The following is a 21,776-nucleotide window of genomic DNA, read 5'->3' on the forward strand; positions in this document are numbered from 1 at the left end:
GAAGAAATGGCTTACATTCAGTCTTGTGATATTTTTGGTTTCCAATAAGTAGATTTTTAATTTTATGTAACCTCATTTTCTAATGATCCATTCAAGAGATGTTTCCACTATGAAATGAAGAGCAAGGGGAAAGAGCACAAATGATAGAGCCAGTGAGTGAGATGGGGTGTTGAGGAAGGAGAGAATGAAACAAAGACAGAGTGAGTGAACGGCAGGTAGGCATAGAAGAGGAGACTACAAGTGAAGGTGACTTGCTTTTCCCTGCTCTTGACCTCCCACCCATCTCAAACCAATCACAAACATACCTTCTATTCAACGTTGGAATGCAGAACTTCACTCCTCAGCCAGTGAGTGTGAGTCCCAAGCCAGGGGCTAGAGAGCAAAAGAATGGATGTGCTCAGACGTTCCTTGCTAGGGACAGTTGATCTGAAACAAGGCCTGCTCTCTTGTTTCCAGCAAGGATCTAGAAATTCTGCATGAATGTGCAAGGCACATTGACAGCATAAATTTGCATAAACTGCCCCACCTTCTGCCTTCCTACTTCCTGAGCAGTAGTTGTTTGTGTATAGAGAGAAAGGTCGCAGGCAAGGTAATTTTGTGAGTAGGATACAGAACCCTAAATAGCTGGTGAGAGGTATAAGTTATTCTAAAAGCATAAAAACAGTACACCTGTGAAATGAAATGCTTTCATATGTGATCTTCTGTGTTTATTGTCCTGTGCAAAAAGTTGCACCTTGTGTTTGAAGGTTGAAATTATTTCAAGCTTGCATGGACGCAGAAATTTCTGAGTGACTTTTATACATTTCTTAGGACTCTTCACTGTCAGGATGGCCGAGTGGTCTAAGGCGCTGTGTTTAGGCCACAGTCTCCTCTGGAGACGTGGGTTCGAATCCCACTTCTGAAATGACTTTTGGAGATATAATCTTCTTCATCAGGATAACATCTGATTGAAGTTGCTTCTGTTTGTCTTCACCTGGGACGTTATTCTGTCCTCGTCTAGTCAAGAGAGCTTGGGTTTCTCATATATTTCTGTTGTACAAAGTCTTGCTGATAAAGTGCAATCCTTACCAAATGAGCTTATGACCCATGTAAGAGCTCATCTAGAAGAGTCATTCTCTTGTATTCCCTGGCCAGACAGGCCATACAAATTTGGAAGAATGCCAAGCACCTGGTAGACAGCTGGACTCCAGCACACTTACAGCAATTTCCTCAGGGCAGTGATCAGGGGCTGCTTAGATTTGCGAATTCCACCCTATGTTGTGACATTGAGATCCCTTGTTGAATTTGCTTTAGTCAGCCAAGATGTGGCTATTGACTCAATTTCAAAGCAGCTTTGGGCCGTTCAAGTGGCTGGTGAATAGCACTTTCTCTTTGTACTCATTAAAGGTCTAAAGAGTTCTTCATAGGTACTGCTCTGTATGGATTGTTCAAAGATCTGTTGGAAATGCTTATAATGGGATAAATAAATTGAGGGCATGCCTTTTCGGTACCCCACTTGCATGGCTGTCTGGCTTGTGGAAGGTGCTGCAAATGCAAGTCAGGATGGCCGAGTGGTCTAAGGCGCTGCGTTCAGGTCGCAGTCTCTTCTGGAGGCGTGGGTTCAAATCCCACTTCTGACAAACCTGTGTTTAATCTTCTTTTTTCTTGAGGGAGAAAATCAGATCATTTCCCTCACATGGGCTTATATGGTTGTCTTTTTGGAAAAGTGCAGTGAATTTTTTTCTTGCTATAGCCACTCATGGCCTAAGATGTGTGTTTTTTTTGTTCACACTATCTTTCTCACTATGTAGATGAACAAGCAACATGTGGTCAGGATGGCCGAGTGGTCTAAGGCGCTGCGTTAAGGCCGCAGTCTCTCCTGGAGGCATGGGTTCGAATCCCACTTCTGACAAAACTTTAAGTCCATTTTGTCTCTGCGTTCCTTCAGAATCTCAGCTAAAAATTGGCAGTGCATATAATATCTGAATAAGTACCAAACTTCAGTTTCAACTGCAAATGAATTTGCCCAATTCTGTATTCAAGCTTGTATAATATTCTTCTAGCACTAGTGGTGTTTTATGTGTTTTTTGGGGGGTGCCTAAAAAATCCCTTTTATTGAAGAAATGGCTTACATTCAGTCTTGTGATATTTTTGGTTTCCAATAAGTAGATTTTTAATTTTATGTAACCTTATTTTCTAATGATCCATTCAAGAGATGTTTCCACTATGAAATGAAGAGCAAGGGGAAAGAGCACAAATGATAGAGCCAGTGAGTGAGATGGGGTGTTGAGGAAGGAGAGAATGAAACAAAGACAGAGTGAGTGAACGGCAGGTAGGCATAGAAGAGGAGACTAGAAGTGAAGGTGACTTGCTTTTCCCTGCTCTTGACCTCCCACCCATCTCAAACCAATCACAAACATACCTTCTATGTAACGTTGGTATGCAGAACTTCACTCCTCAGCCAGTGAGGGTGAGTCCCAAGCCAGGGGCTAGAGAGCAAAAGAATGGATGGGCTCAGACGTTCCTTGCTAGGGACAGTTGATCTGAAACAAGGCCTGCTCTCTTGTTTCCAGCAAGGATCTAGAAATTCTGCATGAATCTGCAAGGCACATTGACAGCATAAATTTCCATAAACTGCCCCACCTTCTGCCTTCCTACTTCCTGAGCAGTAGTTGTTTGTGCATAAAGAGAGAGGTCGCAGGCAAGGTAATTTTGTGAGTAGGATACAGAACCCTAAATAGCTGGTGAGAGGTATAAGTTATTCTAAAAGCATAAAAACAGTACACCTGTGAAATGAAATGCTTTCATATGTGATCTTCTGTGTTTATTGTCCTGTGCAAAAAGTTGCACCTTGTGTTTGAAGGTTGAAATTATTTCAAGCTTGCATGGTCGCAGAAATTTCTGAGTGACTTTTATACATTTCTTAGGACTCTTCACTGTCAGGATGGCAGAGTGGTCTAAGGCGCTGTGTTTAGGCCGCAGTCTCCTCTGGAGGCGTGGGTTCGAATCCCACTTCTGACATGACTTTTGGAGATATAATCTTCTTCATCTGGATAACATCTGATGGAAGTTGCATCTGTTCGTCTTCACCTGGGACGTTATTCCGTCCTCGTCTAGTCAAGAGAGCTTTGGTTTCTCATATATTTCTGTTGTACAAAGTCTTGCTGATAAAGTGCAATCCTTACCAAATGAGCTTAGGACCCATGTAAGAGCTCATCTAGAAGAGTCATGCTCTTGTATTCCCTGGCCAGACAGGCCATGCAAATTTGGAAGAATGCCAAGCACCTGGTAGACAGCTGTACTCCAGCACACTTACAGCAATGTCCTCAGGGCTGTGATCAGGGGCTGCTTAGATTTGCGTATTCCACCCTATGTTGTGACATTGAGCTCCCTTGTTGAATTTGCTTTAGTCAGCCAAGATGTGGCTGTTGACTCAATTTCAAAGCAGCTTTGGGCCGTTCAAGTGACTGGTGAATAGCACTTTCTCTTTGTACGCTTTAAAGGTCTAAAGAGTTCTTCATAGGTACTGCTCTGTATGGATTGTTCAAAGATCTGTTGGGAATGCTTATAATGGGATAAATAAATTGAGGGCATGCCTTTTCGGTACCAAACTTGCATGGCTGTCTGGCTTGTGGAAGGTGCTGAAAATGCAAGTCAGGATGGCCGAGTGGTCTAAGGCGCTGCGTTCAGGTCGCAGTCTCTTCTGGAGGCGTGGGTTCAAATCCCACTTCTGACAAACCTGTGTTTAATCTTCTTTTTTCTTGAGGGAGAAAATCAGATCATTTCCCTCACATGGGCTTATATGGTTGTCTTTTTGGAAAAGTGCAGTGAGTTTTTTTCTTGCTATAGCCACTCATGGCCTAAGATGTGTGTTTTTTTTGTTCACACTATCTTTCTCACTATGTAGATGAACAAGCAACTTGTGGTCAGGATGGCCGAGTGGTCTAAGGCACTGCATTAAGGCCGCAGTCTCTCCTGGAGGCGTGGGTTCGAATCCCACTTCTGACAAAACTTTAAGTCCATTTTGTCTCTGCGTTCCTTCAGAATCTCAGCTAAAAATTGGCAGTGCATATAATATCTGAATAAGTACCAAACTTCAGTTTCAACTGCAAATGAATTTGCCCAATTCTGTCTTCAAGCTCGTATAATATTCTTCTAGCACTAGTGGTGTTTTATGTGTTTTTTGGGGGGGTGCCTAAAAAATCCCTTTTATTGAAGAAATGGCTTACATTCAGTCTTGTGATATTTTTGGTTTCCAATAAGTAGATTTTTAATTTTATGTAACCTCATTTTCTAATGATCCATTCAAGAGATGTTTCCACTATGAAATGAAGAGCAAGGGGAAAGAGCACAAATGATAGAGCCAGTGAGTGAGATGGGGTGTTGAGGAAGGAGAGAATGAAACAAAGACAGAGTGAGTGAACGGAAGGTAGGCATAGAAGAGGAGACTAGAAGGGAAGGTGACTTGCTTTTCCCTGCTCTTGACCTCCCACCCATCTCAAACCAATCACAAACATACCTTCTATTCAACGTTGGTATGCAGAACTTCACTCCTCAGCCAGTGAGGGTGAGTCCCAAGCCAGGGGCTAGAGAGCAAAAGAATGGATGTGCTCAGACGTTCCTTGCTAGGGACAGTTGATCTGAAACAAGGCCTGCTCTCTTGTTTCCAGCAAGGAACTAGAAATTCTGCATGAATCTGCAAGGCACATTGACAGCATAAATTTACATAAACTGCCCCACCTTCTGCCTTCCTACTTCCTGAGCAGTAGTTGTTTGTGTATAAAGAGAGAGGTCGCAGGCAAGGTAATTTTGTGAGTAGGATACAGAACCCTAAATAGCTGGTGAGAGGTATAAGTTATTCTAAAAGCATAAAAACAGTACACCTGTGAAATGAAATGCTTTCATATGTGATCTTCTGTGTTTATTGTCCTGTGCAAAAAGTTGCACCTTGTGTTTGAAGGTTGAAATTATTTCAAGCTTGCATGGACGCAGAAATTTCTGAGTGACTGTTATACATTTCTTAGGACTCTCCACTGTCAGGATGGCCGAGTGGTCTAAGGCGCTGTGTTTAGGCTGCAGTCTCCTCTGGAGGCGTGGGTTCGAATAACACTTCTGACATGACTTTTGGAGATATAATCTTCTTCATCAGGATAACATCTGATGGAAGTTGCATCTGTTCGTCTTCAGCTGGGACGTTATTCCGTCCTCGTCTAGTCAAGAGAGCTTGGGTTTCTCATATATTTCTGTTGTACAAAGTCTTGCTGATAAAGTGCAATCCTTACCAAATGAGCTTAGGACCCATGTAAGAGCTCATCTAGAAGAGTCATGCTCTTGTATTCCCTGCCAGACAGGCCATGCAAATTTGGAAGAATGCCAAGCACCTGGTAGACAGCTGTACTCCAGCACACTTACAGCAATGTCCTCAGGGCTGTGATCAGGGGCTGCTTAGATTTGCGTATTCCACCCTATGTTGTGACATTGAGCTCCCTTGTTGAATTTGCTTTAGTCAGCCAAGATGTGGCTGTTGACTCAATTTCAAAGCAGCTTTGGGCCGTTCAAGTGGCTGGTGAATAGCACTTTCTCTTTGTACGCTTTAAAGGTCTAAAGAGTTCTTCATAGGTACTGCTCTGTGTGGATTGTTCAAAGATCTGTTGGAAATGCTTATAATGGGATAAATAAATTGAGGGCATGCCTTTTCGGTACCAAACTTGCATGGCTGTCTGGCTTGTGGAAGGTGCTGCAAATGCAAGTCAGGATGGCTGAGTGGTCTAAGGTGCTGTGTTCAGGACGCAGTCTCTTCTGGAGACGTGGGTTCAAATCCCACTTCTGACAAACCTGTGTTTAATCTTCTTTTTTCTTGAGGGAGAAAATCAGATCATTTCCCTCACATGGGCTTATATGGTTGTCTTTTTGGAAAAGTGCAGTGAGTTTTTTTCTTGCTATAGCCACTTATGGCCTAAGATGTGTGTTTTTTTTGTTCACACTATCTTTCTCACTATGTAGATGGACAAGCAACATGTGGTCAGGATGGCCGAGTGGTCTAAGGTGCTGCGTTAAGGCCGCAGTCTCTCCTGGAGGCGTGGGTTCGAATCCCACTTCTGACAAAACTTTAAGTCCATTTTGTCTCTGCGTTCCTTCAGAATCTCAGCTAAAAATTGGCAGTGCATATAATATCTGAATAAGTACCAAACTTCAGTTTCAACTGCAAATGAATTTGCCCAATTCTGTCTTCAAGCTCGTATAATATTCTTCTAGCACTAGTGGTGTTTTATGTGTTTTTTGGGGGGTGCCTAAAAAATCCCTTTTATTGAAGAAATGGCTTACATTCAGTCTTGTGATATTTTTGGTTTCCAATAAGTAGATTTTTAATTTTATGTAACCTCATTTTCTAATGATCCATTCAAGAGATGTTTCCACTATGAAATGAAGAGCAAGGGGAAAGAGCACAAATGATAGAGCCAGTGAGTGAGATGGGGTGTTGAGGAAGGAGAGAATGAAACAAAGACAGAGTGAGTGAACGGCAGGTAGGCATAGAAGAGGAGACTAGAAGTGAAGGTGACTTGCTTTTCCCTGCTCTTGACCTCCCACCCATCTCAAACCAATCACAAACATACCTTCTATGCAACGTTGGTATGCAGAACTTCGCTCCTCAGCCAGTGAGGGTGAGTCCCAAGCCAGGGGCTAGAGAGCAAAAGAATGGATGTGCTCAGACGTTCCTTGCTAGGGACAGTTGATCTGAAACCAGGCCTGCTCTCTTGTTTCCAGCAAGGATCTAGAAATTCTGCATGAATGTGCAAGGCACATTGACAGCATAAATTTGCATAAACTGCCCCACCTTCTGCCTTCCTACTTCCTGAGCAGTAGTTGTTTGTGTATAAAGAGAGAGGTCGCAGGCAAGGTAATTTTGTGAGTAGGATACAGAACCCTAAATAGCTGGTGAGAGGTATAAGTTATTCTAAAAGCATAAAAACAGTACACCTGTGAAATGAAATGCTTTCATATGTGATCTTCTGTGTTTATTGTCCTGTGCAAAAAGTTACACCTTGTGTTTGAAGGTTGAAATTATTTCAAGCTTGCATGGACGCAGAAATTTCTGAGTGACTGTTATACATTTCTTAGGACTCTCCACTGTCAGGATGGCCGAGTGGTCTAAGGCGCTGTGTTTAGGCTGCAGTCTCCTCTGGAGGCGTGGGTTCGAATAACACTTCTGACATGACTTTTGGAGATATAATCTTCTTCATCAGGATAACATCTGATGGAAGTTGCATCTGTTCGTCTTCACCTGGGACGTTATTCCGTCCTCGTCTAGTCAAGAGAGCTTGGGTTTCTCATATATTTCTGTTGTACAAAGTCTTGCTGATAAAGTGCAATCCTTACCAAATGAGCTTAGGACCCATGTAAGAGCTCATCTAGAAGAGTCATGCTCTTGTATTCCCTGGCCAAACAGGCCATGCAAATTTGGAAGAATGCCAAGCACCTGGTAGACAGCTGTACTCCAGCACACTTACAGCAATGTCCTCAGGGCTGTGATCAGGGGCTGCTTAGATTTGCGTATTCCACCCTATGTTGTGACATTGAGCTCCCTTGTTGAATTTGCTTTAGTCAGCCAAGATGTGGCTGTTGACTCAATTTCAAAGCAGCTTTGGGCCGTTCAAGTGGCTGGTGAATAGCACTTTCTCTTTGTACGCTTTAAAGGTCTAAAGAGTTCTTCATAGGTACTGCTCTGTGTGGATTGTTCAAAGATCTGTTGGAAATGCTTATAATGGGATAAATAAATTGAGGGCATGCCTTTTCGGTACCAAACTTGCATGGCTGTCTGGCTTGTGGAAGGTGCTGCAAATGCAAGTCAGGATGGCTGAGTTGTCTAAGGTGCTGTGTTCAGGACGCAGTCTCTTCTGGAGACGTGGGTTCAAATCCCACTTCTGACAAACCTGTGTTTAATCTTCTTTTTTCTTGAGGGAGAAAATCAGATCATTTCCCTCACATGGGCTTATATGGTTGTCTTTTTGGAAAAGTGCAGTGAGTTTTTTTCTTGCTATAGCCACTTATGGCCTAAGATGTGTGTTTTTTTTGTTCACACTATCTTTCTCACTATGTAGATGGACAAGCAACATGTGGTCAGGATGGCCGAGTGGTCTAAGGTGCTGCGTTAAGGCCGCAGTCTCTCCTGGAGGCGTGGGTTCGAATCCCACTTCTGACAAAACTTTAAGTCCATTTTGTCTCTGCGTTCCTTCAGAATCTCAGCTAAAAATTGGCAGTGCATATAATATCTGAATAAGTACCAAACTTCAGTTTCAACTGCAAATGAATTTGCCCAATTCTGTCTTCAAGCTCGTATAATATTCTTCTAGCACTAGTGGTGTTTTATGTGTTTTTTGGGGGGTGCCTAAAAAATCCCTTTTATTGAAGAAATGGCTTACATTCAGTCTTGTGATATTTTTGGTTTCCAATAAGTAGATTTTTAATTTTATGTAACCTCATTTTCTAATGATCCATTCAAGAGATGTTTCCACTATGAAATGAAGAGCAAGGGGAAAGAGCACAAATGATAGAGCCAGTGAGTGAGATGGGGTGTTGAGGAAGGAGAGAATGAAACAAAGACAGAGTGAGTGAACGGCAGGTAGGCATAGAAGAGGAGACTAGAAGTGAAGGTGACTTGCTTTTCCCTGCTCTTGACCTCCCACCCATCTCAAACCAATCACAAACATACCTTCTATGCAACGTTGGTATGCAGAACTTCACTCCTCAGCCAGTGAGGGTGAGTCCCAAGCCAGGGGCTAGAGAGCAAAAGAATGGATGTGCTCAGACGTTCCTTGCTAGGGACAGTTGATCTGAAACCAGGCCTGCTCTCTTGTTTCCAGCAAGGATCTAGAAATTCTGCATGAATGTGCAAGGCACATTGACAGCATAAATTTGCATAAACTGCCCCACCTTCTGCCTTCCTACTTCCTGAGCAGTAGTTGTTTGTGTATAAAGAGAGAGGTCGCAGGCAAGGTAATTTTGTGAGTAGGATACAGAACCCTAAATAGCTGGTGAGAGGTATAAGTTATTCTAAAAGCATAAAAACAGTACACCTGTGAAATGAAATGCTTTCATATGTGATCTTCTGTGTTTATTGTCCTGTGCAAAAAGTTACACCTTGTGTTTGAAGGTTGAAATTATTTCAAGCTTGCATGGACGCAGAAATTTCTGAGTGACTGTTATACATTTCTTAGGACTCTCCACTGTCAGGATGGCCGAGTGGTCTAAGGCGCTGTGTTTAGGCTGCAGTCTCCTCTGGAGGCGTGGGTTCGAATAACACTTCTGACATGACTTTTGGAGATATAATCTTCTTCATCAGGATAACATCTGATGGAAGTTGCATCTGTTCGTCTTCACCTGGGACGTTATTCCGTCCTCGTCTAGTCAAGAGAGCTTGGGTTTCTCATATATTTCTGTTGTACAAAGTCTTGCTGATAAAGTGCAATCCTTACCAAATGAGCTTAGGACCCATGTAAGAGCTCATCTAGAAGAGTCATGCTCTTGTATTCCCTGGCCAAACAGGCCATGCAAATTTGGAAGAATGCCAAGCACCTGGTAGACAGCTGTACTCCAGCACACTTACAGCAATGTCCTCAGGGCTGTGATCAGGGGCTGCTTAGATTTGCGTATTCCACCCTATGTTGTGACATTGAGCTCCCTTGTTGAATTTGCTTTAGTCAGCCAAGATGTGGCTGTTGACTCAATTTCAAAGCAGCTTTGGGCCGTTCAAGTGGCTGGTGAATAGCACTTTCTCTTTGTACGCTTTAAAGGTCTAAAGAGTTCTTCATAGGTACTGCTCTGTATGGATTGTTCAAAGATCTGTTGGAAATGATTATAATGGGATAAATAAATTGAGGGCATGCCTTTTCGGTACCAAACTTGCATGGCTGTCTGGCTTGTGGAAGGTGCTGCAAATGCAAGTCAGGATGGCCAAGTGGTCTAAGACTCTGCGTTTAGGTCGCAGTCTCTTCTGGAGGCGTGGGTTCAAATCCCACTTCTGACAAACCTGTGTTTAATCTTCTTTTTTCTTGAGGGAGAAAATCAGATCATTTCCCTCACATGGGCTTATATGGTTGTCTATTTGGAAAAGTGCAGTGAGTTTTTTTCTTGCTATAGCCACTTATGGCCTAAGATGTGTGTTTTTTTTGTTCACACTATCTTTCTCACTATGTAGATGGACAAGCAACATGTGGTCAGGATGGCCGAGTGGTCTAAGGCGCTGCGTTAAGGCCGCAGTCTCTCCTGGAGGCGTGGGTTCGAATCCCACTTCTGACAAAACTTTAAGTCCATTTTGTCTCTGCGTTCCTTCAGAATCTCAGCTAAAAATTGGCAGTGCATATAATATCTGAATAAGTACCAAACTTCAGTTTCAACTGCAAATGAATTTGCCCAATTCTGTCTTCAAGCTCGTATAATATTCTTCTAGCACTAGTAATGTTTTATGTGTTTTTTGGGGGGTGCCTAAAATATCCCTTTTATTGAAGAAATGGCTTACATTCAGTCTTGTGATATTTTTGGTTTCCAATAAGTAGATTTTTAATTTTATGTAACCTCATTTTCTAATGATCCATTCAAGAGATGTTTCCACTATGAAATGAAGAGCAAGGGGAAAGAGCACAAATGATAGAGCCAGTGAGTGAGATGGGGTGTTGAGGAAGGAGAGAATGAAACAAAGACAGAGTGAGTGAACGGCAGGTAGGCATAGAAGAGGAGACTACAAGTGAAGGTGACTTGCTTTTCCCTGCTCTTGACCTCCCACCCATCTCAAACCAATCACAAACATACCTTCTATTCAACGTTGGAATGCAGAACTTCACTCCTCAGCCAGTGAGTGTGAGTCCCAAGCCAGGGGCTAGAGAGCAAAAGAATGGATGTGCTCAGACGTTCCTTGCTAGGGACAGTTGATCTGAAACAAGGCCTGCTCTCTTGTTTCCAGCAAGGATCTAGAAATTCTGCATGAATGTGCAAGGCACATTGACAGCATAAATTTGCATAAACTGCCCCACCTTCTGCCTTCCTACTTCCTGAGCAGTAGTTGTTTGTGTATAGAGAGAAAGGTCGCAGGCAAGGTAATTTTGTGAGTAGGATACAGAACCCTAAATAGCTGGTGAGAGGTATAAGTTATTCTAAAAGCATAAAAACAGTACACCTGTGAAATGAAATGCTTTCATATGTGATCTTCTGTGTTTATTGTCCTGTGCAAAAAGTTGCACCTTGTGTTTGAAGGTTGAAATTATTTCAAGCTTGCATGGACGCAGAAATTTCTGAGTGACTTTTATACATTTCTTAGGACTCTTCACTGTCAGGATGGCCGAGTGGTCTAAGGCGCTGTGTTTAGGCCACAGTCTCCTCTGGAGACGTGGGTTCGAATCCCACTTCTGAAATGACTTTTGGAGATATAATCTTCTTCATCAGGATAACATCTGATTGAAGTTGCTTCTGTTTGTCTTCACCTGGGACGTTATTCTGTCCTCGTCTAGTCAAGAGAGCTTGGGTTTCTCATATATTTCTGTTGTACAAAGTCTTGCTGATAAAGTGCAATCCTTACCAAATGAGCTTATGACCCATGTAAGAGCTCATCTAGAAGAGTCATTCTCTTGTATTCCCTGGCCAGACAGGCCATACAAATTTGGAAGAATGCCAAGCACCTGGTAGACAGCTGGACTCCAGCACACTTACAGCAATTTCCTCAGGGCAGTGATCAGGGGCTGCTTAGATTTGCGAATTCCACCCTATGTTGTGACATTGAGATCCCTTGTTGAATTTGCTTTAGTCAGCCAAGATGTGGCTATTGACTCAATTTCAAAGCAGCTTTGGGCCGTTCAAGTGGCTGGTGAATAGCACTTTCTCTTTGTACTCATTAAAGGTCTAAAGAGTTCTTCATAGGTACTGCTCTGTATGGATTGTTCAAAGATCTGTTGGAAATGCTTATAATGGGATAAATAAATTGAGGGCATGCCTTTTCGGTACCCCACTTGCATGGCTGTCTGGCTTGTGGAAGGTGCTGCAAATGCAAGTCAGGATGGCCGAGTGGTCTAAGGCGCTGCGTTCAGGTCGCAGTCTCTTCTGGAGGCGTGGGTTCAAATCCCACTTCTGACAAACCTGTGTTTAATCTTCTTTTTTCTTGAGGGAGAAAATCAGATCATTTCCCTCACATGGGCTTATATGGTTGTCTTTTTGGAAAAGTGCAGTGAATTTTTTTCTTGCTATAGCCACTCATGGCCTAAGATGTGTGTTTTTTTTGTTCACACTATCTTTCTCACTATGTAGATGAACAAGCAACATGTGGTCAGGATGGCCGAGTGGTCTAAGGCGCTGCGTTAAGGCCGCAGTCTCTCCTGGAGGCATGGGTTCAAATCCCACTTCTGACAAAACTTTAAGTCCATTTTGTCTCTGCGTTCCTTCAGAATCTCAGCTAAAAATTGGCAGTGCATATAATATCTGAATAAGTACCAAACTTCAGTTTCAACTGCAAATGAATTTGCCCAATTCTGTATTCAAGCTTGTATAATATTCTTCTAGCACTAGTGGTGTTTTATGTGTTTTTTGGGGGGTGCCTAAAAAATCCCTTTTATTGAAGAAATGGCTTACATTCAGTCTTGTGATATTTTTGGTTTCCAATAAGTAGATTTTTAATTTTATGTAACCTTATTTTCTAATGATCCATTCAAGAGATGTTTCCACTATGAAATGAAGAGCAAGGGGAAAGAGCACAAATGATAGAGCCAGTGAGTGAGATGGGGTGTTGAGGAAGGAGAGAATGAAACAAAGACAGAGTGAGTGAACGGCAGGTAGGCATAGAAGAGGAGACTAGAAGTGAAGGTGACTTGCTTTTCCCTGCTCTTGACCTCCCACCCATCTCAAACCAATCACAAACATACCTTCTATGTAACGTTGGTATGCAGAACTTCACTCCTCAGCCAGTGAGGGTGAGTCCCAAGCCAGGGGCTAGAGAGCAAAAGAATGGATGGGCTCAGACGTTCCTTGCTAGGGACAGTTGATCTGAAACAAGGCCTGCTCTCTTGTTTCCAGCAAGGATCTAGAAATTCTGCATGAATCTGCAAGGCACATTGACAGCATAAATTTCCATAAACTGCCCCACCTTCTGCCTTCCTACTTCCTGAGCAGTAGTTGTTTGTGCATAAAGAGAGAGGTCGCAGGCAAGGTAATTTTGTGAGTAGGATACAGAACCCTAAATAGCTGGTGAGAGGTATAAGTTATTCTAAAAGCATAAAAACAGTACACCTGTGAAATGAAATGCTTTCATATGTGATCTTCTGTGTTTATTGTCCTGTGCAAAAAGTTGCACCTTGTGTTTGAAGGTTGAAATTATTTCAAGCTTGCATGGTCGCAGAAATTTCTGAGTGACTTTTATACATTTCTTAGGACTCTTCACTGTCAGGATGGCAGAGTGGTCTAAGGCGCTGTGTTTAGGCCGCAGTCTCCTCTGGAGGCGTGGGTTCGAATCCCACTTCTGACATGACTTTTGGAGATATAATCTTCTTCATCTGGATAACATCTGATGGAAGTTGCATCTGTTCGTCTTCACCTGGGACGTTATTCCGTCCTCGTCTAGTCAAGAGAGCTTTGGTTTCTCATATATTTCTGTTGTACAAAGTCTTGCTGATAAAGTGCAATCCTTACCAAATGAGCTTAGGACCCATGTAAGAGCTCATCTAGAAGAGTCATGCTCTTGTATTCCCTGGCCAGACAGGCCATGCAAATTTGGAAGAATGCCAAGCACCTGGTAGACAGCTGTACTCCAGCACACTTACAGCAATGTCCTCAGGGCTGTGATCAGGGGCTGCTTAGATTTGCGTATTCCACCCTATGTTGTGACATTGAGCTCCCTTGTTGAATTTGCTTTAGTCAGCCAAGATGTGGCTGTTGACTCAATTTCAAAGCAGCTTTGGGCCGTTCAAGTGACTGGTGAATAGCACTTTCTCTTTGTACGCTTTAAAGGTCTAAAGAGTTCTTCATAGGTACTGCTCTGTATGGATTGTTCAAAGATCTGTTGGGAATGCTTATAATGGGATAAATAAATTGAGGGCATGCCTTTTCGGTACCAAACTTGCATGGCTGTCTGGCTTGTGGAAGGTGCTGAAAATGCAAGTCAGGATGGCCGAGTGGTCTAAGGCGCTGCGTTCAGGTCGCAGTCTCTTCTGGAGGCGTGGGTTCAAATCCCACTTCTGACAAACCTGTGTTTAATCTTCTTTTTTCTTGAGGGAGAAAATCAGATCATTTCCCTCACATGGGCTTATATGGTTGTCTTTTTGGAAAAGTGCAGTGAGTTTTTTTCTTGCTATAGCCACTCATGGCCTAAGATGTGTGTTTTTTTTGTTCACACTATCTTTCTCACTATGTAGATGAACAAGCAACTTGTGGTCAGGATGGCCGAGTGGTCTAAGGCACTGCATTAAGGCCGCAGTCTCTCCTGGAGGCGTGGGTTCGAATCCCACTTCTGACAAAACTTTAAGTCCATTTTGTCTCTGCGTTCCTTCAGAATCTCAGCTAAAAATTGGCAGTGCATATAATATCTGAATAAGTACCAAACTTCAGTTTCAACTGCAAATGAATTTGCCCAATTCTGTCTTCAAGCTCGTATAATATTCTTCTAGCACTAGTGGTGTTTTATGTGTTTTTTGGGGGGGTGCCTAAAAAATCCCTTTTATTGAAGAAATGGCTTACATTCAGTCTTGTGATATTTTTGGTTTCCAATAAGTAGATTTTTAATTTTATGTAACCTCATTTTCTAATGATCCATTCAAGAGATGTTTCCACTATGAAATGAAGAGCAAGGGGAAAGAGCACAAATGATAGAGCCAGTGAGTGAGATGGGGTGTTGAGGAAGGAGAGAATGAAACAAAGACAGAGTGAGTGAACGGAAGGTAGGCATAGAAGAGGAGACTAGAAGGGAAGGTGACTTGCTTTTCCCTGCTCTTGACCTCCCACCCATCTCAAACCAATCACAAACATACCTTCTATTCAACGTTGGTATGCAGAACTTCACTCCTCAGCCAGTGAGGGTGAGTCCCAAGCCAGGGGCTAGAGAGCAAAAGAATGGATGTGCTCAGACGTTCCTTGCTAGGGACAGTTGATCTGAAACAAGGCCTGCTCTCTTGTTTCCAGCAAGGAACTAGAAATTCTGCATGAATCTGCAAGGCACATTGACAGCATAAATTTACATAAACTGCCCCACCTTCTGCCTTCCTACTTCCTGAGCAGTAGTTGTTTGTGTATAAAGAGAGAGGTCGCAGGCAAGGTAATTTTGTGAGTAGGATACAGAACCCTAAATAGCTGGTGAGAGGTATAAGTTATTCTAAAAGCATAAAAACAGTACACCTGTGAAATGAAATGCTTTCATATGTGATCTTCTGTGTTTATTGTCCTGTGCAAAAAGTTGCACCTTGTGTTTGAAGGTTGAAATTATTTCAAGCTTGCATGGACGCAGAAATTTCTGAGTGACTGTTATACATTTCTTAGGACTCTCCACTGTCAGGATGGCCGAGTGGTCTAAGGCGCTGTGTTTAGGCTGCAGTCTCCTCTGGAGGCGTGGGTTCGAATAACACTTCTGACATGACTTTTGGAGATATAATCTTCTTCATCAGGATAACATCTGATGGAAGTTGCATCTGTTCGTCTTCAGCTGGGACGTTATTCCGTCCTCGTCTAGTCAAGAGAGCTTGGGTTTCTCATATATTTCTGTTGTACAAAGTCTTGCTGATAAAGTGCAATCCTTACCAAATGAGCTTAGGACCCATGTAAGAGCTCATCTAGAAGAGTCATGCTCTTGTATTCCCTGGCCAGACAGGCCATGCAAATTTGGAAGAATGCCAAGCACCTGGTAGACAGCTGTACTCCAGCACACTTACAGCAATGTCCTCAGGGCTGTGATCAGGGGCTGCTTAGATTTGCGTATTCCACCCTATGTTGTGACATTGAGCTCCCTTGTTGAATTTGCTTTAGTCAGCCAAGATGTGGCTGTTGACTCAATTTCAAAGCAGCTTTGGGCCGTTCAAGTGGCTGGTGAATAGCACTTTCTCTTTGTACGCTTTAAAGGTCTAAAGAGTTCTTCATAGGTACTGCTCTGTGTGGATTGTTCAAAGATCTGTTGGAAATGCTTATAATGGGATAAATAAATTGAGGGCATGCCTTTTCGGTACCAAACTTGCATGGCTGTCTGGCTTGTGGAAGGTGCTGCAAATGCAAGTCAGGATGGCTGAGTGGTCTAAGGTGCTGTGTTCAGGACGCAGTCTCTTCTGGAGACGTGGGTTCAAATCCCACTTCTGACAAACCTGTGTTTAATCTTCTTTTTTCTTGAGGGAGAAAATCAGATCATTTCCCTCACATGGGCTTATATGGTTGTCTTTTTGGAAAAGTGCAGTGAGTTTTTTTCTTGCTATAGCCACTTATGGCCTAAGATGTGTGTTTTTTTTGTTCACACTATCTTTCTCACTATGTAGATGGACAAGCAACATGTGGTCAGGATGGCCGAGTGGTCTAAGGTGCTGCGTTAAGGCCGCAGTCTCTCCTGGAGGCGTGGGTTCGAATCCCACTTCTGACAAAACTTTAAGTCCATTTTGTCTCTGCGTTCCTTCAGAATCTCAGCTAAAAATTGGCAGTGCATATAATATCTGAATAAGTACCAAACTTCAGTTTCAACTGCAAATGAATTTGCCCAATTCTGTCTTCAAGCTCGTATAATATTCTTCTAGCACTAGTGGTGTTTTATGTGTTTTTTGGGGGGTGCCTAAAAAATCCCTTTTATTGAAGAAATGGCTTACATTCAGTCTTGTGATATTTTTGGTTTCCAATAAGTAGATTTTTAATTTTATGTAACCTCATTTTCTAATGATCCATTCAAGAGATGTTTCCACTATGAAATGAAGAGCAAGGGGAAAGAGCACAAATGATAGAGCCAGTGAGTGAGATGGGGTGTTGAGGAAGGAGAGAATGAAACAAAGACAGAGTGAGTGAACGGCAGGTAGGCATAGAAGAGGAGACTAGAAGTGAAGGTGACTTGCTTTTCCCTGCTCTTGACCTCCCACCCATCTCAAACCAATCACAAACATACCTTCTATGCAACGTTGGTATGCAGAACTTCGCTCCTCAGCCAGTGAGGGTGAGTCCCAAGCCAGGGGCTAGAGAGCAAAAGAATGGATGTGCTCAGACGTTCCTTGCTAGGGACAGTTGATCTGAAACCAGGCCTGCTCTCTTGTTTCCAGCAAGGATCTAGAAATTCTGCATGAATGTGCAAGGCACATTGACAGCATAAATTTGCATAAACTGCCCCACCTTCTGCCTTCCTACTTCCTGAGCAGTAGTTGTTTGTGTATAAAGAGAGAGGTCGCAGGCAAGGTAATTTTGTGAGTAGGATACAGAACCCTAAATAGCTGGTGAGAGGTATAAGTTATTCTAAAAGCATAAAAACAGTACACCTGTGAAATGAAATGCTTTCATATGTGATCTTCTGTGTTTATTGTCCTGTGCAAAAAGTTACACCTTGTGTTTGAAGGTTGAAATTATTTCAAGCTTGCATGGACGCAGAAATTTCTGAGTGACTGTTATACATTTCTTAGGACTCTCCACTGTCAGGATGGCCGAGTGGTCTAAGGCGCTGTGTTTAGGCTGCAGTCTCCTCTGGAGGCGTGGGTTCGAATAACACTTCTGACATGACTTTTGGAGATATAATCTTCTTCATCAGGATAACATCTGATGGAAGTTGCATCTGTTCGTCTTCACCTGGGACGTTATTCCGTCCTCGTCTAGTCAAGAGAGCTTGGGTTTCTCATATATTTCTGTTGTACAAAGTCTTGCTGATAAAGTGCAATCCTTACCAAATGAGCTTAGGACCCATGTAAGAGCTCATCTAGAAGAGTCATGCTCTTGTATTCCCTGGCCAAACAGGCCATGCAAATTTGGAAGAATGCCAAGCACCTGGTAGACAGCTGTACTCCAGCACACTTACAGCAATGTCCTCAGGGCTGTGATCAGGGGCTGCTTAGATTTGCGTATTCCACCCTATGTTGTGACATTGAGCTCCCTTGTTGAATTTGCTTTAGTCAGCCAAGATGTGGCTGTTGACTCAATTTCAAAGCAGCTTTGGGCCGTTCAAGTGGCTGGTGAATAGCACTTTCTCTTTGTACGCTTTAAAGGTCTAAAGAGTTCTTCATAGGTACTGCTCTGTGTGGATTGTTCAAAGATCTGTTGGAAATGCTTATAATGGGATAAATAAATTGAGGGCATGCCTTTTCGGTACCAAACTTGCATGGCTGTCTGGCTTGTGGAAGGTGCTGCAAATGCAAGTCAGGATGGCTGAGTTGTCTAAGGTGCTGTGTTCAGGACGCAGTCTCTTCTGGAGACGTGGGTTCAAATCCCACTTCTGACAAACCTGTGTTTAATCTTCTTTTTTCTTGAGGGAGAAAATCAGATCATTTCCCTCACATGGGCTTATATGGTTGTCTTTTTGGAAAAGTGCAGTGAGTTTTTTTCTTGCTATAGCCACTTATGGCCTAAGATGTGTGTTTTTTTTGTTCACACTATCTTTCTCACTATGTAGATGGACAAGCAACATGTGGTCAGGATGGCCGAGTGGTCTAAGGTGCTGCGTTAAGGCCGCAGTCTCTCCTGGAGGCGTGGGTTCGAATCCCACTTCTGACAAAACTTTAAGTCCATTTTGTCTCTGCGTTCCTTCAGAATCTCAGCTAAAAATTGGCAGTGCATATAATATCTGAATAAGTACCAAACTTCAGTTTCAACTGCAAATGAATTTGCCCAATTCTGTCTTCAAGCTCGTATAATATTCTTCTAGCACTAGTGGTGTTTTATGTGTTTTTTGGGGGGTGCCTAAAAAATCCCTTTTATTGAAGAAATGGCTTACATTCAGTCTTGTGATATTTTTGGTTTCCAATAAGTAGATTTTTAATTTTATGTAACCTCATTTTCTAATGATCCATTCAAGAGATGTTTCCACTATGAAATGAAGAGCAAGGGGAAAGAGCACAAATGATAGAGCCAGTGAGTGAGATGGGGTGTTGAGGAAGGAGAGAATGAAACAAAGACAGAGTGAGTGAACGGCAGGTAGGCATAGAAGAGGAGACTAGAAGTGAAGGTGACTTGCTTTTCCCTGCTCTTGACCTCCCACCCATCTCAAACCAATCACAAACATACCTTCTATGCAACGTTGGTATGCAGAACTTCACTCCTCAGCCAGTGAGGGTGAGTCCCAAGCCAGGGGCTAGAGAGCAAAAGAATGGATGTGCTCAGACGTTCCTTGCTAGGGACAGTTGATCTGAAACCAGGCCTGCTCTCTTGTTTCCAGCAAGGATCTAGAAATTCTGCATGAATGTGCAAGGCACATTGACAGCATAAATTTGCATAAACTGCCCCACCTTCTGCCTTCCTACTTCCTGAGCAGTAGTTGTTTGTGTATAAAGAGAGAGGTCGCAGGCAAGGTAATTTTGTGAGTAGGATACAGAACCCTAAATAGCTGGTGAGAGGTATAAGTTATTCTAAAAGCATAAAAACAGTACACCTGTGAAATGAAATGCTTTCATATGTGATCTTCTGTGTTTATTGTCCTGTGCAAAAAGTTACACCTTGTGTTTGAAGGTTGAAATTATTTCAAGCTTGCATGGACGCAGAAATTTCTGAGTGACTGTTATACATTTCTTAGGACTCTCCACTGTCAGGATGGCCGAGTGGTCTAAGGCGCTGTGTTTAGGCTGCAGTCTCCTCTGGAGGCGTGGGTTCGAATAACACTTCTGACATGACTTTTGGAGATATAATCTTCTTCATCAGGATAACATCTGATGGAAGTTGCATCTGTTCGTCTTCACCTGGGACGTTATTCCGTCCTCGTCTAGTCAAGAGAGCTTGGGTTTCTCATATATTTCTGTTGTACAAAGTCTTGCTGATAAAGTGCAATCCTTACCAAATGAGCTTAGGACCCATGTAAGAGCTCATCTAGAAGAGTCATGCTCTTGTATTCCCTGGCCAAACAGGCCATGCAAATTTGGAAGAATGCCAAGCACCTGGTAGACAGCTGTACTCCAGCACACTTACAGCAATGTCCTCAGGGCTGTGATCAGGGGCTGCTTAGATTTGCGTATTCCACCCTATGTTGTGACATTGAGCTCCCTTGTTGAATTTGCTTTAGTCAGCCAAGATGTGGCTGTTGACTCAATTTCAAAGCAGCTTTGGGCCGTTCAAGTGGCTGGTGAATAGCACTTTCTCTTTGTACGCTTTAAAGGTCTAAAGAGTTCTTCATAGGTACTGCTCTGTATGGATTGTTCAAAGATCTGTTGGAAATGATTATAATGGGATAAATAAATTGAGGGCATGCCTTTTCGGTACCAAACTTGCATGGCTGTCTGGCTTGTGGAAGGTGCTGCAAATGCAAGTCAGGATGGCCAAGTGGTCTAAGACTCTGCGTTTAGGTCGCAGTCTCTTCTGGAGGCGTGGGTTCAAATCCCACTTCTGACAAACCTGTGTTTAATCTTCTTTTTTCTTGAGGGAGAAAATCAGATCATTTCCCTCACATGGGCTTATATGGTTGTCTATTTGGAAAAGTGCAGTGAGTTTTTTTCTTGCTATAGCCACTTATGGCCTAAGATGTGTGTTTTTTTTGTTCACACTATCTTTCTCACTATGTAGATGGACAAGCAACATGTGGTCAGGATGGCCGAGTGGTCTAAGGCGCTGCGTTAAGGCCGCAGTCTCTCCTGGAGGCGTGGGTTCGAATCCCACTTCTGACAAAACTTTAAGTCCATTTTGTCTCTGCGTTCCTTCAGAATCTCAGCTAAAAATTGGCAGTGCATATAATATCTGAATAAGTACCAAACTTCAGTTTCAACTGCAAATGAATTTGCCCAATTCTGTCTTCAAGCTCGTATAATATTCTTCTAGCACTAGTGGTGTTTTATGTGTTTTTTGGGGGGTGCCTAAAATATCCCTTTTATTGAAGAAATGGCTTACATTCAGTCTTGTGATATTTTTGGTTTCCAATAAGTAGATTTTTAATTTTATGTAACCTCATTTTCTAATGATCCATTCAAGAGATGTTTCCACTATGAAATGAAGAGCAAGGGGAAAGAGCACAAATGATAGAGCCAGTGAGTGAGATGGGGTGTTGAGGAAGGAGAGAATGAAACAAAGACAGAGTGAGTGAACGGCAGGTAGGCATAGAAGAGGAGACTACAAGTGAAGGTGACTTGCTTTTCCCTGCTCTTGACCTCCCACCCATCTCAAACCAATCACAAACATACCTTCTATTCAACGTTGGAATGCAGAACTTCACTCCTCAGCCAGTGAGTGTGAGTCCCAAGCCAGGGGCTAGAGAGCAAAAGAATGGATGTACTCAGACGTTCCTTGCTAGGGACAGTTGATCTGAAACAAGGCCTGCTCTCTTGTTTCCAGCAAGGATCTAGAAATTCTGCATGAATGTGCAAGGCACATTGACAGCATAAATTTGCATAAACTGCCCCACCTTCTGCCTTCCTACTTCCTGAGCAGTAGTTGTTTGTGTATAAAGAGAGAGGTCGCAGGCAAGGTAATTTTGTGAGTAGGATACAGAACCCTAAATAGCTGGTGAGAGGTATAAGTTATTCTAAAAGCATAAAAACAGTACACCTGTGAAATGAAATGCTTTCATATGTGATCTTCTGTGTTTATTGTCCTGTGCAAAAAGTTACACCTTGTGTTTGAAGGTTGAAATTATTTCAAGCTTGCATGGACGCAGAAATTTCTGAGTGACTGTTATACATTTCTTAGGACTC

General features: G+C 42.7%; 20 non-coding genes across 20 annotated transcripts; all 20 read left to right on the forward strand.

Annotated features, from left to right (window-relative positions):
• The first annotated feature begins 821 nt into the window (after positions 1–821).
• On the forward strand, positions 822–904 carry TRNAL-UAG (transfer RNA leucine (anticodon UAG)). Its single transcript has one exon. It is a non-coding gene; the product is annotated as a tRNA-Leu (tRNA).
• A 632-nt stretch (positions 905–1,536) lies between these two features.
• TRNAL-CAG (transfer RNA leucine (anticodon CAG)) lies at positions 1,537–1,619 on the forward strand. The gene has a single exon. It is a non-coding gene; the product is annotated as a tRNA-Leu (tRNA).
• Positions 1,620–1,808: 189 nt separating this feature from the next.
• TRNAL-AAG (transfer RNA leucine (anticodon AAG)) lies at positions 1,809–1,891 on the forward strand. Its single transcript has one exon. It is a non-coding gene; the product is annotated as a tRNA-Leu (tRNA).
• A 1,026-nt stretch (positions 1,892–2,917) lies between these two features.
• Positions 2,918–3,000, forward strand: TRNAL-UAG (transfer RNA leucine (anticodon UAG)). The gene has a single exon. It is a non-coding gene; the product is annotated as a tRNA-Leu (tRNA).
• A 632-nt stretch (positions 3,001–3,632) lies between these two features.
• Positions 3,633–3,715, forward strand: TRNAL-CAG (transfer RNA leucine (anticodon CAG)). The gene has a single exon. It is a non-coding gene; the product is annotated as a tRNA-Leu (tRNA).
• Positions 3,716–3,904: 189 nt separating this feature from the next.
• TRNAL-AAG (transfer RNA leucine (anticodon AAG)) lies at positions 3,905–3,987 on the forward strand. Its single transcript has one exon. It is a non-coding gene; the product is annotated as a tRNA-Leu (tRNA).
• A 1,741-nt stretch (positions 3,988–5,728) lies between these two features.
• On the forward strand, positions 5,729–5,811 carry TRNAL-CAG (transfer RNA leucine (anticodon CAG)). The gene has a single exon. It is a non-coding gene; the product is annotated as a tRNA-Leu (tRNA).
• Positions 5,812–6,000: 189 nt separating this feature from the next.
• On the forward strand, positions 6,001–6,083 carry TRNAL-AAG (transfer RNA leucine (anticodon AAG)). Its single transcript has one exon. It is a non-coding gene; the product is annotated as a tRNA-Leu (tRNA).
• A 2,013-nt stretch (positions 6,084–8,096) lies between these two features.
• TRNAL-AAG (transfer RNA leucine (anticodon AAG)) lies at positions 8,097–8,179 on the forward strand. The gene has a single exon. It is a non-coding gene; the product is annotated as a tRNA-Leu (tRNA).
• Positions 8,180–10,192: 2,013 nt separating this feature from the next.
• On the forward strand, positions 10,193–10,275 carry TRNAL-AAG (transfer RNA leucine (anticodon AAG)). The gene has a single exon. It is a non-coding gene; the product is annotated as a tRNA-Leu (tRNA).
• Positions 10,276–11,301: 1,026 nt separating this feature from the next.
• TRNAL-UAG (transfer RNA leucine (anticodon UAG)) lies at positions 11,302–11,384 on the forward strand. The gene has a single exon. It is a non-coding gene; the product is annotated as a tRNA-Leu (tRNA).
• A 632-nt stretch (positions 11,385–12,016) lies between these two features.
• TRNAL-CAG (transfer RNA leucine (anticodon CAG)) lies at positions 12,017–12,099 on the forward strand. The gene has a single exon. It is a non-coding gene; the product is annotated as a tRNA-Leu (tRNA).
• A 189-nt stretch (positions 12,100–12,288) lies between these two features.
• On the forward strand, positions 12,289–12,371 carry TRNAL-AAG (transfer RNA leucine (anticodon AAG)). Its single transcript has one exon. It is a non-coding gene; the product is annotated as a tRNA-Leu (tRNA).
• A 1,026-nt stretch (positions 12,372–13,397) lies between these two features.
• TRNAL-UAG (transfer RNA leucine (anticodon UAG)) lies at positions 13,398–13,480 on the forward strand. Its single transcript has one exon. It is a non-coding gene; the product is annotated as a tRNA-Leu (tRNA).
• A 632-nt stretch (positions 13,481–14,112) lies between these two features.
• On the forward strand, positions 14,113–14,195 carry TRNAL-CAG (transfer RNA leucine (anticodon CAG)). Its single transcript has one exon. It is a non-coding gene; the product is annotated as a tRNA-Leu (tRNA).
• Positions 14,196–14,384: 189 nt separating this feature from the next.
• TRNAL-AAG (transfer RNA leucine (anticodon AAG)) lies at positions 14,385–14,467 on the forward strand. Its single transcript has one exon. It is a non-coding gene; the product is annotated as a tRNA-Leu (tRNA).
• A 1,742-nt stretch (positions 14,468–16,209) lies between these two features.
• On the forward strand, positions 16,210–16,292 carry TRNAL-CAG (transfer RNA leucine (anticodon CAG)). Its single transcript has one exon. It is a non-coding gene; the product is annotated as a tRNA-Leu (tRNA).
• Positions 16,293–16,481: 189 nt separating this feature from the next.
• Positions 16,482–16,564, forward strand: TRNAL-AAG (transfer RNA leucine (anticodon AAG)). Its single transcript has one exon. It is a non-coding gene; the product is annotated as a tRNA-Leu (tRNA).
• Positions 16,565–18,577: 2,013 nt separating this feature from the next.
• TRNAL-AAG (transfer RNA leucine (anticodon AAG)) lies at positions 18,578–18,660 on the forward strand. The gene has a single exon. It is a non-coding gene; the product is annotated as a tRNA-Leu (tRNA).
• Positions 18,661–20,673: 2,013 nt separating this feature from the next.
• Positions 20,674–20,756, forward strand: TRNAL-AAG (transfer RNA leucine (anticodon AAG)). Its single transcript has one exon. It is a non-coding gene; the product is annotated as a tRNA-Leu (tRNA).
• The last annotated feature ends 1,020 nt before the right edge of the window (positions 20,757–21,776 follow it).

The sequence above is a fragment of the Lissotriton helveticus genome, chromosome 8, assembly GCF_964261635.1.
Source record: "Lissotriton helveticus chromosome 8, aLisHel1.1, whole genome shotgun sequence".
Classification (NCBI taxonomy): domain Eukaryota; kingdom Metazoa; phylum Chordata; class Amphibia; order Caudata; family Salamandridae; genus Lissotriton; species Lissotriton helveticus.